Source organism: Aethalodelphis obliquidens, unplaced genomic scaffold (genome assembly GCF_003676395.1).
Source record: "Aethalodelphis obliquidens isolate GAN/ISIS:26980383/991018 unplaced genomic scaffold, ASM367639v1 scaffold33, whole genome shotgun sequence".
Classification (NCBI taxonomy): Eukaryota; Metazoa; Chordata; class Mammalia; order Artiodactyla; family Delphinidae; genus Aethalodelphis; species Aethalodelphis obliquidens.
The window spans coordinates 20,438,633-20,448,437 of NW_020837977.1; the positions used below are offsets into that span (position 1 = coordinate 20,438,633).

The window sequence follows — 9,805 nt, forward strand, 5'->3', positions numbered from 1 at the left end:
ATATTCAAAGAAACAGAATCGCCAATAAGTCATTTGGGAACAATTGAATTCCCTATATATAGAACTACATTGAAAAGGGTTGAATATACCATATACATACACACTAAATATATGAAATTCGTCTACACACAAAAACATGCATTAAATCAACACAGTAACACAAACACTTCAAAATAATCATAAGTCTGTCTTATAGCATTTCAAGTTAATTAGAAGCAATCCAATAAAAAGAAGCTGAGACTGGACAAGCGTTATGAAGAGGCAGTTCACAGAGAACGGCTCTCAAACGGCAGATACAATAGTAAAAAGTTGCTCAATTTCATTATACACAGAATATTAGACATTAAGATGGTAATGAGCCAACATTTTCTCTTGTTGACATAAATGAACCCCTTAAGAATAGTAATTGTTGGTGATAGAGTAAAGGGAAAAAATGGGTATTTTTGCCTGTGATGTAAATTGGAATATCACTTTGAAGGACAATTTGGAAGAAGGCAGTAGAGCTGAAACTGGACATATCCTAAAACTCGACAGCTATCACCCTAGTATCTACCTTAGAACCACGCTGGGAAGGATGAGTGTGCCCAGGAATCCAGGGCTGTTTGTTGGAGCAATAAGAACAAAAAAGTAAAAAAGTAAGTGATCAGCTAGTAAAGAGTTGGCCACTCTGCAGATGCGTAAATACAGTGTGGTGCATTGATGTGCTGGAGCGTTAGACGTGTAGCAAAGCAAGACAGGCCACACACACGCACACACACACCTTTTTCTGGGGAAAAATAAGTAGAATAAAAGCGCTGAGGTAACATAGGCATAACTGATTGGTATTTATCTGTTTGGTTTGTTGCACCTTATTTTGCATCCTTCAATTAGGCAAAAAGTTATTTTACTGTATATCTTTTAAAATATGATTTAAATATATCGTTTTGGTATTAAAAATATAAATAAAGATAGTGTCTTTCCATTAATTTCATTATCTCTGTTCAAAATAAAAGAACATTTATATAAAGCAATGACAATTCCCTAAAGAATAAAAATTCCTTCTTTGGGTATGTCTTTAAACTCATCCCTGGTCAATGACAAGAATATATCACAGGAAAAGATGACAGATTCGTTGCTATGTAAGTGCAGATATACAGCACTGGCTTAGGGAGGGCTCAGAGGGTAGAAAAGGGGCAGCTACCACAGACTGGAAGCAGCAGGTGTGTCTACGCAGCGTCGGAACACCGGGTGATCTGTTGCTGAAATAACCAGCGCAAGGCCGCCCACCTGCTGTGACGATATTCCTTCTATAAGCCTGGAAATGTGGCTGGAAAGAGTGAGAGTCCTTGTGTGTGTGGCAAACATTGGCCATTTCTAAAAGCACACTGCAAAAGAGAACTGAACTCCAGCAAGGATGGGGCAGATTTCATAAAGCAACGGATAAGACTGAAGAGAGCGCGAAGAATGGGACGGGCCCTGTCCTGGATTCCAGACTGAAAGAAATAAGTCTGTCAAGATCTCTCTCAGTGATAAAAGCCCAGCACCCAGCTAAATAAAGCGACAGTCTTGCAGGGATTATAAGACAAATACGCTTCTGCACTGATGGTGCTTGTATCCTCATGGGAGAGGCAGGCACAGTCAAGTAAACAGGTTGATGCGAAGTGTTAGTGACTCATCTTAAATGGGCTACAGCCTGGGCGTCGTTGGACAGCTTCTCTAGACGCCTCTGAGCTCAGAGTGAAAATGAGGACACACGTACAACGAGGTTAGAGAAACGTTTCCCTGGAAGAAAGAAAATTAGGTGCGACGGGAAAAGGGGCCGCAGTGGCCTGAGAGAAGTGAGATGGGACGGGAGGGTCGTGAGTCACACATCGCTGGGGGGCCCTGGCCTCCCAGGAACTTTACTTTGTGATACAGAAAGAGCAGCACATCCTATACGAAGCAGAGGCAGCTCTGAGGTCTCAGAGGAGACACCCAAACACAGCCCTGGGAACCGGTCAGAACAGAATTTGCACTCTCCAAATGTATTAAAAAATATTGACAGCAACATACCCCGTACCTGGAACTTTGTTATGACCATTTCACAGGGACTCAGGGAAGAAGAGGTCATTTTATTTTTTTTAATTAAAAAAAATTTATTTTATATTGGAGTATAGTTGATTTACAATATTGTGTTTTGGGTGTACAGCAAAGTGGTTCAGTTATACATATAGATGCGTCTATTCTTTTTCAAATTCTTTTCCTATGTAGGTTGTTACATAATATTGAGCAGAGTTCCCTGTGCTGTACAGTAGGTCCTTGTTGTCTGTCTATTTTATGTACAGTAGGGTGTGTACGTTCATCCTAACTTCCTAATGTAGCCCTCTCTCATCCCTTTTACCCTTTGGTAACCATAAATTTGTTTTCTGTGTCTGTGAGTCTGTTTCTGTTTTGTAAATAAGTTCAACTGTATCATTTTTTAGATCCCACATATAAGTGAAATCGTGTGATATTTCTCTCTCTGTCTGGCTGAGATGTGACTTTACTTCCCGTGGATCACGTCTGAGCATGTGTCCCAGCCAGTCCCACGCGGCCTGAGTCATAACGACTTTATGTTCAGACTCATCTGTAGAAACGGGCGAAGGAAACTCAACGCCGAGCATTGCTCAAGAGAATCAATAAGACATTTGCTCTGTGAGTAGAACATAACGTTGTTAGACATAAAATTAGGGTGGAGGCATAAACCTGATTGACAGCCTCCTTGGTCCCTTTCCTCTGGTGGCGGAGTCGCGACTTTGATATCCAGTAGATGCTTGGGAAGCAGATTACTTGAACGGGGGGCGGCGAGGAGGGGAGAAGCAGAAATAACGCCTTAACAGCAGACACTGCTTCCATCAGATGCAGCCCAGGCCCCGCGCCTTCTCTGCCTGTGTCCTTCCCCCTCCCTCCCTGACAACCCTGTCCACAGTTGACCCGGGGCAGATCCCTGGGAAGAAACGTGTGATAATTCTGGTGAACTGAAAACCAGCTTTTTTCCCCTTTGGACCACAAGTTTCACTTTCACCAGGCCCCAAAGTGTCAGACTCCACTAGTATGTTCCTGGGTGTCTGTTTCATTTCCTGCACAGGTGGGTTTTCTGTGTCAGGACCAGGAGGTTCCCCGGCAGGAGGGCCGTGCAGGCGGCCGGGCGAGTTCCCTGCCTGGTGACAGCTTCCTCATCCTCAGATGCCCGCCAGACCTTTCCTCTGTGGAACCACAGGTGATGCCAGGTCATCCTCTGGAGACACACGGCTTCTCTTCCACGGCTGGCACTCTTAATACCACCTCTGCATTGTGATGTTGACAGGTGATGCCATTTCTTTATCATAATCCACAATTTTAGCTACACGTAATCAATCTTACTCTAAAGATATATTTACAAGCTTTCAAGGAAAAAACACTCAAGTGGTTTAACTTCTGCAGAGATACTTTTAAGCATCTTGAGTCATTAACGGTTGCACTTACCTTCTAGTTGTAATTATCAGAGTGGTGTGCACACAGCTATTATAAATAATAAATGGATGTGGGAAAATGACTACTCTTTTGAAACTGTAAGTGATAGACTTTTGGAGTCATAAGCTTATTTTTATAACAGCTTTTTAGATCAATGCTATGAATACATGATCCTGGAATATCAAATATTTATCACAGAGTTGCTATCATTGTTTTTTAATGTGACCCAGCACATCCGGGGAAAATGCCAGGCTGATTATGTCCGGACATAAAGTGAGTAATGCATTTTGAATGAGGCAATAGCAATTAGATGTGAAGACACATAGATGCATGACAGTAAACAATGGTAGAATTAAAAAAAAATCTTATGTTACCTTCTGGCTTGGAAGCGCATTAAAGAGCTTAATTGTTTTATTCATTTTTACAATTTTGCAGAATTGAAGACCTTTGCCTAGTATTTAGGATGTTAATGGAGCCGTTCATCTAACAAAGAGAAATTACGTGTAGACACTTGAGTATATTTGAAGAAACCAAGCCATGTCAAATTGAGGGGAAAATATTCTTTTCCAAACATCTTCTAAGCCTCTCAAAGTAATCTAAATCCTGAAAAATAGATTAGATTCCTCCTTTGGAATTTTTTGCCTGTGAAGGGAAATTCTTGAATTTGGAGAAGTTTCCCAATGAGAAGAATATACGGTCCTGACCCTTTACAGCGTTTAATTTGTTAAACAAATATTTATTATGCAGCCCTCATTTGGGAAATATTTGTTGTGGGAATTTGGATGAATCGCTTGGTGGCTCAGGTGTCAAGCTGTATTTGTGTGTGGAGTTGTCACAGGAAGAGGTCATCATGGCCTTGACCTTCTCCACTTGGCCACCATGGGGCTCCGGGGAGCTAAGCTGCACCCAGCTCCCATAAACTTGAACTCTTATGAATCAACACCTTCTTGATGCAGAGTATGGGAAACGATTTTTCCTGTCTTCTCTATAAAAATAAAATATTTACATTAATTTCTTTTTTAAAAAATTTATTGTATTTATTTATTTTGGGCTGCTTTGGGTCGTCGTTGTTGCATGCGGTCTTTCTCTAGCTGTAGCGAGCAGGGGGCCACTCTTTGTTGTGGTGCGTGGGCTTCTCATTGCGGTGGCCTCTCTCGTTGCAGAGCATGGGTTCTAGGTGCGTGGGCTTCAGTAGTTGTGGCTCACGGGCTCAGTAGTTGTGGCTCACAGGCTTTAGAGTGCAGGCTCAGTAGCTGTGGCGCACGGGCTTCGTCGCTCCACGGCATGTGGGATCTTCCCGGGCCAGGGCTTGAACCCGTGCCGCCTGCATTGGCAGGTGGATTCTTAACCACTGTGCCACCAGGGAAGCCCTACATTACTTTCTGAGCAATTCAGAATGATGGATTTAAAAACCCCAACAATGTGTTTTGGGATTTTATTAAGTAGAAAGTGTAGAAGCTGAATAAGGAAATGGTCGCACTTACAGCTGACATTTATTGACAGAATAGTGTGACTAGTTGAAAAGCCAAATGTTTCATTTCAACAGCACTAGAAACACAAAAGCTCTAAACACACTAGCCTCCCCCCCTAAAAACTTCATCTGATCTGCTGATAACGTCTTTCTTAAATCAGCACTTGTTCAAAGTGCAAGACAAGCCTCAGGATCCAGAGAATTAGGGTGGAAAAACAGATGATGATGATCCTGGATTTTACATTGATATGGTGGGTGTATCTGGATTATAATGGAAGAGAACACATGGCGGACAATGAAACACTGGAGATCAAAGGAGCAAATCGAGGCATAAACATGGGAAATTCAGGGGAGGGAAGAGTGGTCACTGGTGGGTCCAGGGACGCGGGCTCCGAGTGAGGAGAGGAAGTCCTGTGGGGAACCCGCGTGAGGTCAGAGTGTCAGGGGCAAGGGAAGGGGCAACAGGTAAGAGCCAGCTCTGACCCCATGTTGGATCTGTTTCTTTTACTTTAAGCTTGACTCTCCACTGCTTTTGTTCACTGAAAGGATACTGTCTCTACAGAATGGCCTGCCTCGGGGAGCCCTGGCCCGCTGCCTGAATGTTAAACCGAAGTGCCTTTGTTCAGGGAAACATCCTGACCCTGCCCACCTGTGGATGGCTGCAAGAAAGAAGAAACTAACACATCCCCTCCCGGAGGCTGGCCGTTCCAGGGGATATTTGCAAAACTTACGGCCTTTTTACTTTACATCCTCATCTCCTCCCCCTCTCTGTGCTGTCAAAGACACTGGCATGCAAACGCCGAGGAGATGGTATTTTGAGACTTTAGTCTGCCGTCTTCTCGGTCTGCTGGCTTTCTGAATAAGGTCGTGTTCCTTGCCTCAACACCTCGTCTCTGGTTTATTGGCCTGTCGTGCAGCGAGCAGAGCAAGCTTGGACTCGGTAATAAAGGGACAGGTGTACGAGAGCCCCAGGTGTGCAGCAGGGGAGCTGTACCAAGAAGACCAAAAAAAAAGACGCCGCCCTGACACGTGTCTTAGTCTAGGGGTACTTCCGTGTGTGGCTCTGGTGACCGTGCACATAGAAGTCATGGGTCTCTAGGCATAAGTTCAAAGGGAAACTTGCTGATTGAAGTTAAGATCTCCTGTGTCACGAAAGAACCAAAGTGGAGGATGAATGGGTTTAATATTGTCTGAAATGAATTCAGGGTAGATTGTCACGAAAAGACATGAATACAGAGGGTAGTAAGGGAGCAAACTTGGAGACGTAAACCATCCCCTCGTACACCTGCACACAGCTTACTTTGCATTGGTGTGACTGACTTTGCTGTTAGACTGTCTTCAACGGCACTTCTTTCCAGAAACTGTAACTCTAGCAAATGGTTTGACTGCTCATTCCAGGAACTTGGGGCAAGACCCATAAAACGCTTCAAGGGAAGCATCAGTAGGCGATGTGCTCCTTTTAAGACTTTGAATCTCTCATCTCAGGGACCTGGCTTTTCTGTTTCCACCAATCCTGGTCTGGAGTATCATGATCCTTACCCAACCCTAATCAAGTGACCCCTGTGAAGGGTGTGCTGTAAATCAGATTTTCAATTCTCAATGAATTCTGCACTTAACCTGCCCTCTCTGAGGCTCTCACCACACTCTGTGGGAAGCTGTTCTCCTTTACAACTCCTGGAAATATAATGATAACCTCAGCTTTGTCTCATCTGCAGGTCATGCTGGTGACACTTAGGGCGGCCAGTTTGACAAGTGTCTGGAGGTCTCACACAAGCTTCAGTAAAAAGACTTTATTGTAGAATGACGTTTATTGAACCTAATTTCACAATACTCATTTTATTGCTTCTTCCTGGAAATAAGACTTCTGTGAAAACAGGAGTTTTATTGGTTTATTTACTTACATTGGTAGAAAAGCATTTGATAAATCTTTCAATAAATCAAAACCTTGTTCCAAGAGAACATCAGCCCTCTCACATCTTTAAGTACCTGGAAGTGAAAATTTTGGCAGAGTCAAGAACTATGGAAAATCTGAAATCCTACTTATGGCTACAGTTGCAAAAATGGAGCCTGGCTTTAAAATATTTGTCATTAAAAGAGACTGAGTTATTCAACATGGTACATATGAGAAAACAGTTTCTGCATATATGGTACCAGCTTCTTCCTAGACCACTATATAACTGAAATCTTTAAAACAATAAAATGTTTTTTATAATGATCCTTGTCATTAGAAACAAGGTAGAGACATGTGTGTGTGCATACTAAGTCACAGGTGGCCTGTCTTAAACACATACCCACCTAAAAATATAACCTAAACATATATCAAACACCATCAAAAAGAAATACAGGAAGAAATAGGCCAATAATAAATTCATGGTGATGTTAACTCCCCCTTACAAGAAAGACGTCGGTTGGGCAAGCAACCATTAGAGCTATTGGAGATTAAGAATATTATATTCAAGCTATTAGATTTTGGAGAACACATACTCCTTTTGAGCAGAATGGAATATTTACAAGAATATCTCTATGTCTGTTACAGAACATAGGGACTCTCAACAGATTCCAAAGCATCAGTGTTCAGGGCCATAATGCTTATATGTGAAATCTGAAAAAACTGAACTCAGGAACAGAAAATTAATTTTTGGTTGTCGAAGGTGGTGGGTGGGGAAACAGTGAACGTAGCCAAGGAAGTGGTGAAAAGATGCGATAGAACTAAACATTAACAACAAAGTAAAACTGAACAAATTCAAGACGTTAGAACCTAGATAGCATTTTATTAAGTCACCTTGAGTGAACAGAATCAAGAAGAATATTTGAATTATAACCACGGAATAATAATGAAAATTCTACAAGTTAAAATGTAACTTAGAACAAAATTAACACTTTCGAATATAGTTATTAGGAAACTTAAAACGATTGTACTGTCTTTGTGGGTTTAATATGCCACGAAGGAAATCCTGAATGACTTATAGTTGATTTTTTAGTTCTCATGGAATATTTGAAAATATAGGGTTAAAACAAAAAAGAGAAAAATAATTGCAGATGCTGGCCTTGAGGAACTCATGCACATCACTGTTTAGTAGAAACGTAATTCTCCTTAGAGCTAAATCCCAGGGCAAACAACCTGAGATCCACTTTTATAATTCAGGTTAGTAACGAGGACTACCGCAGATGAATTTGTTATAGTATCTTTCTCTCTCCCTCTCTCTCTGTCTCTCTGTCTAAATCTTCTATCTATCATCTATCTATCTATCTATCTATCTTACGTTATCTATCTATCCAGCATCTATCTATGTATCTATCTCTCATCTGTCTGTTTCTAACATCTGTTATCTATCTCTCAAACTACCTATCATCCATCCATCTATCTATCTACATAAAGAATATCTATGTGTTCTTTATTTGTGCAGCTTATGTAACTTATTGGGAAATTCAAAGTGGTTTTATTCGGAGCCTGGTTTGAATTTCAGCTGTTTCACCAATTTGCTGCCTGCGTTTGCACTCACTGCTAATCTGTACAATTCAGATTTCCCACCTTCATTTCAAGTGAAGATTTCAGTTTAACTCATTTACTGAGATGCCAGGAGTAATAACTGAGGCAGGATGCTTCTCTCATTAAAAACAATCTCTATATCAAGGGCACCATAATCCTCAGTATTTATCCTTTTCACCAACAAAACAAAACAAAACAAAACAGCCAAAGGTCATTTGTTGTATCTCAATTTTAGAAAGAGCTCTAGTATTTGTGGGGAAAACCATAAAATATGGACAGGTATTTATCCACCCCTTGAGGTGTACAACAGCTGCACAAGAACTAGTGAACGGAGAGGAATCCGGTACAACCAGTCGACTGGGAACAGGCACACACGACGCTGAAGAGGGGGGCTCGGCTGTGACACTGGAAACCAGTCAATGCCACCCTGGAGAGCTGATACGTGAAAACCTGCCAGAAAGATCTAAACAAATGTGCGTGCTTCTTTGGTTCCAGTCTCACTCATTTCGGACAAGACGCGCTCACGTGTGGGGCTGCTGAATCTTCCCAGCAACGTGGCCATCAGCTGCCTTTCTCCTCTCTGGGCAGCTGTCGTCTCTGCGGGTAGGAAACGCTCCCTCCCCACCGCTCCGGCTGAATTTCTTTGTCCCCTGATCTTTGGAGCAAAGACCTTTATCGGTGATGACTCTCTCTGTCAAATGCATGACTGGGTCCATTTTTATTTGTGCCAGGAGAAGACCTCTGTGACCTTCTCAGTTTGGGTTATGTTCTTTGTCTGGTGGACTTTGAATTGAATATGAAAACATCCAATTTATATGTAATTAAGTGAATACTCAAATTACAGGATATAAAAGTAGACCAAAGAGAACAAGAAGAAGTACTTTTAAGAATCAGCATGAAACTTCTGTACAAAGTTCCTACAGTGCTAGGAAAGATTGGTAGAGATTTTACCAAAGGTGTCCTATGTTTCTCTGAATCTGTAGAAGGAGAAAATCACCTTGGAATTCTCCCTCCCTCCCCCCCTTCTCCTCGCCCTTTGCTTCCTTCTCTCTCTCTCTGTCTGTCTCTTTTTGTTTCTTCCTTAACTCCTGTCTTTTCAATTAGCAATAATCGCACCTCGGATAAACCTCACTGGCTACGATCCTGCCACTGCACAAAGCTTGAAGAAGAGTCACCCTCGTGTGTTCACCTTTAATTTTGTGGATTTGAGTTGGGTCGGATGGCACAGGGCTTCGTCCCTGGGCGGAGCTGCTTTGCCTAAGAGCCCTTAGGGGGCAGAGCAGGGAAGGTGGTTCTAGGAACATTTTCGGAAAGAAAGAGGGGGGACCCTGACCCTTTCCATTGTGAGGTTCAGTGTTACCGGGACACGTCCTCATTTTGCTGGCGGGAAAGGG

General features: G+C 42.3%; 1 long non-coding RNA gene and 1 pseudogene across 1 annotated transcript; one reads left to right on the forward strand and one right to left on the reverse strand.

The window, feature by feature from the left end:
* The first annotated feature begins 2,232 nt into the window (after window positions 1-2,232).
* Window positions 2,233-4,461, forward strand: LOC113631433 (uncharacterized). The gene is made up of 3 exons (XR_003437311.1): window positions 2,233-2,652; window positions 3,086-3,304; window positions 3,886-4,461. It is a non-coding gene; the product is annotated as an uncharacterized LOC113631433 (long non-coding RNA).
* Window positions 4,462-9,476: 5,015 nt separating this feature from the next.
* Window positions 9,477-9,572, reverse strand: LOC113631590 (uncharacterized; annotated as a pseudogene).
* Window positions 9,573-9,805: the final 233 nt, after the last annotated feature.